The sequence below is a fragment of the Sinocyclocheilus anshuiensis genome, unplaced genomic scaffold (genome assembly GCF_001515605.1).
Source record: "Sinocyclocheilus anshuiensis isolate Anshui unplaced genomic scaffold, SAMN03320099.WGS_v1.1 scaffold1718, whole genome shotgun sequence".
Taxonomy (NCBI): Eukaryota; Metazoa; Chordata; class Actinopteri; order Cypriniformes; family Cyprinidae; genus Sinocyclocheilus; species Sinocyclocheilus anshuiensis.
The window spans coordinates 48,817-53,163 of NW_015544209.1; the positions used below are offsets into that span (position 1 = coordinate 48,817).

The following is a 4,347-nucleotide window of genomic DNA, read 5'->3' on the forward strand; positions in this document are numbered from 1 at the left end:
AGTTAATGGTTTGTTAATAGCGAGAGCTGGACAGAGAAAATAACGTGTGATAAATCTACCCATACCACCAAACCTGTCCCTAACCTTGCCCGTATCACACCACAATAGTAGCAAAAGTGTTGTCAATTAACAAAAGCTTTTAATCACCGTATAACATCTGTTAAAATAAAAAAAAGTGCATGATCATATGAAGTGAAAGTTTGATGACATTTGTATGCATTTTAATTTATATGAAATAATGATCTGTTAAACATTAGGTAATGTTTAATAAGTGTATTAGTAAATATTAACACACACATGGTCTCACGTTTCTCACTTTTTGAATGTATGTTAACTTATGATCTGTTAAGAATTATATAATCTTTACTAATGATTTATTAATGAAAGTTATTATAAAGGTGTTACCACAATGTGTTTTTGCAGCGTTCATAAAAATTGTGATCATAAAAATTGCATAGCACATTTCAAGCACATGTCTGTGTACTATCTGGAATTGTGGATTTGTCAGACATACACATAACATTTGGTAAAGAAACAGACTGTCAATTAAAACACCAAGACTTTAAAGGCAGTATGCCAGCTTTATTTAACATATTGAAAACGAAATGGAATATGTCGATCCATGTGGCATAAAGTGAAATATGTAAAAAAAATAAAAGTTATGTGGAACATTACACATACAGTATGTGAAAAATGCATATTTCACTTTATGCCACATGGATCCAACATATTCCATTTGGATTTTGCTTTCAATATGTTAAGTAAATCGTTGTAGTTAAATTGTGCTGATAGTTGTTTATGTTTGTGCAGGTGGCAGTGGGATTTTAGCTGGAGGGTTAGGCTCATCATCAATCATCAAATCACGGCAGAACAACACTGGTTCTTGTCCAAGACCCAGTTTGTACTGCCACAGATATTAACTTTCATTTGGCTTCAGCTCAAATGAGAGTTGTTTATCCACTTCAGTCGCTTCGTTCCAGCTTTCGTTTTCAGTGCTGACATGTGAACCTCCATATTCTGCAGAAAAGGAGAACTGACACTTCGCAATTAACCCTGAAAGGGCTCCAGATTCAGTCGAGGCTGACGTGGCTATCTTCCAGTTGTGCGTGATCTGGGACATTTTCTCCTTATTGTATCCAACCTTTTTATTAATTCTCTTTTGCCATGTCACTGGTGTAATGCTGTCATTAGTTATTGTTTTAATATCCTCCCAAATGCCAAATGCTGGGCCTTTAGTTACTGACAGGCCACCAGGCAGGACGTTAATAACATCGGGATGAACAGAATAGACATCGACACACTCGTCTTTGTTGAAGTTGGTCCCTTTGTAGTACTCAACTCCCCACTCTGAGACCGGCTTGAGGAAGTAGTAGTGGCCTGGCAGGCCCCAGTAATACAGACCATCTCTGCAGTTGGGATGCAGGTCGTATTCAACAGCATCCGAGTCATGATTCATGTTTGTTGTTCTTCGGTAAGTGCCCTTTAGTGGTCTCCACCCTGGCAGTTGGGATGAAGGCTGTAAACTACAGCACCGCTGTCTGTCGACAGATCGATGACCCTGCGGTAAGAAGTGCCTTTGATGATGTAGAAGTAGCCATCCTCCTGACCAAGGTAATGGTCTCCATTTTGGCAGGCAGGGTGCAGACTGAAAATAGTGATGTCTAAACCTTTATTGAAATTACTCGACTGCATATAGCAACCGAGATCAGAGCGGATTATGAAATAGTAGTCTTTCACTCCGCAGAAATCAGTACCTTTGGTTTTGTTCTTGGGAATAATGCCTTTCATCGTGGCTGAACCTGCAACACAGAATAACCCAAACACTCAGTCTCCACACCTAAAGCAATGCTGTTATGTTAGTGATTCTATAGACATTCTATAGCTCACTAATTGCCAAAACACAAACCGTATTTACACACAAATTGCATTGCAATCGTTTTCCAAAATGCCATTTGTCTGGAAATATTATTAAATCTGTAAACAGCTGTCATCAAAGGCCAGATGAAGAAGAAAATACTGTAGCAGGTAGAGCAAGATCACTGTTTGCGATACGTGAAATACTTGAAGAAAATCCTAAATACTGAATTGAGAGTGAGGGATTATGAATATAAAAAATATGAATTTGAATCATTTTAATGTAGGTATGTTTTATGTAGCATGATTCCACAATGTTAAAGTCGGCCTATTAATAATACTATTAATAATAAAATGTATTTTAAGAATTCGGCTATCGGAATCTGCCCATTTGATTGTAAAACATCAGCAATTTGAATCAGCCATGAAAAATCAAGATTGGTGCATCACTATATGTAATTTACATTAGATTGGAAATCAGAAGATATGATCAGTTCTGCTTTTCTTCTTACAGGAGGTGCTTTTAACCTTGCGCTGAATTTCCAAACAATGGTCGTTAATGTAATATTGAATGAATTTTGATTGGAGTCTGCAAAATTAACTGAAGCATAATGAGCAAAATTGTCTGAATTAGTTCACACACCTACAGTACAGTTTTAAAATAAAGGAAGATGTTATGAGCAAGTTCCTAAACTTGTTTTAATGAGTTTAAATGAGTCAAGGTTAGAAATTAAGACATGGAAAGAGATCTAATGTTTCCCCAGAGAGCTAGTGTTCTGTTTTATTTATTTATTTGTAAGTAACTTCATTAACCCTTTTATGTTTTGTTATGTATAATAATAACAACAAAATGGTAGAATATTTTTCTCACAATATTAATATGACATGATTAGCATCCCCTTATGTTCAATATCTTCTTGGGACTTAAATATTAGGAATGATACCCTATACATTTTTATTGTACTTAATTACTAGTTGCATATTTAATCCATCTGTAATATAAAATACAGAATACATGTCTTTAAATGAGCTCCACATCTGAACTGAGTTCACAAGTGCTCTAAGTTGGAAATCTACTTACTTGGACAACTGCAGCGCTGAGTCTGAAGAGCAGCTCTTCTTGTATCAAGCCTGAGAGATGCTTGTCTGACAGGTATGTGTCTTAAATAAAGCTCCAAAGAGGGCTGGCTGTATGGCTGCTAAACACACCCAGAAGCCTCAAGGAAGACCTGGAAGGAACACAGTGTTTATTAGTGATCAGTGCAATGCTACATTGAGTATTTGCCCCCGTTCTGGTTTTCTTTACTTGTGCAGTTATATTGCTGTAGTATATGGGCGGAGCTTGGGGAAAAGAGAGTGTGAGAATGATGATGAATGAAGGAATAATAATAATCGAAAGAATATATACAGAGTTAATATCAGTGATACAATGTGCTGCTAGTGAATGCATTCCGAAAAGCAAAGGAAAGAGGGTGGGAAAAATAGTTCCATGGTGGAATGAGAGGTGTACAATAGCATTAAAAGGAAAAAGAAAGCATTCAAAATTCTAAGGAAAACTCACAATTGGGAAAACATGATAATATATGACAAGACTCAAGCAGAAACTAGAAGAACAATAAGAGAAGTGAAGAACGAGTATCGGAGATCATTCTGTGAAGAAATAGGGAAAAACACTCCAATTGAGGAAGTGTGGAGTATGATTAAAAAGATGAGTGGGATTCAAAGAGAATATGATTACCCTGTGTTAAATATTGGGGATGAAATAGCAATAAGTGATGAGGAGAAAGCAGAAATGTTTCGGAAGGAATTTTCAAAAATTAATAGTTCAGATGATTTGACGAAGGAATGTAAGGAAATGAGGGAGAAGTTGTTAAAAGAGCATCCATATATTATGGGGGAAAAGAGAGTAACAAATGTTTTACTTGATGTTCCTTTTTCATCTTCAGAATTAAAAATTCAACTCCAGGACAAGATGGAATTAGCTAGTAATGTTGAAAAAGTTAAGTGATGAATCATTCTAAGGTTTTATAACAGGGTATGGGAAGAAGGGACTTTACCTAAGAGCTGGAAAGAAGCTTTAATAATTCAGATAAAAAAAAAAAAACAGGAAAAGACCCAAGTATGCCTTTAAACTATAGACCGATAGCATTAACTTCACATTTAGGTAAATCAATGGAAAAAATGATTAAAGATCGTTTAATGTACCAAATGGAGAAAATATTTTTTTTTCCCCATATCAAAATGGTTTTAGACATGGAAAGGGAACAATGGACTCAATTATTAATTTGGAATCGGATATTAGGAAAGCTTTGATAAATAAAGAAACCGTAATAGCAGTTTTCTTTGACGTGGAGAAAGCTTATGACATGTTATGGAAGGAGGGTTTGTTGATAAAATTAGATCAAATTGGAATAGATGGAAAATTATATAATTGGATTAAAGAGTTTTTAATTGATAGAAATATTAAAGTAAAGATTGGGGAATGTATATCAA

General features: G+C 35.4%; 1 pseudogene; it reads right to left on the reverse strand.

The window, feature by feature from the left end:
• Nucleotides 1-669: 669 nt before the first annotated feature.
• Nucleotides 670-2,978, reverse strand: LOC107697059 (uncharacterized; annotated as a pseudogene).
• Nucleotides 2,979-4,347: the final 1,369 nt, after the last annotated feature.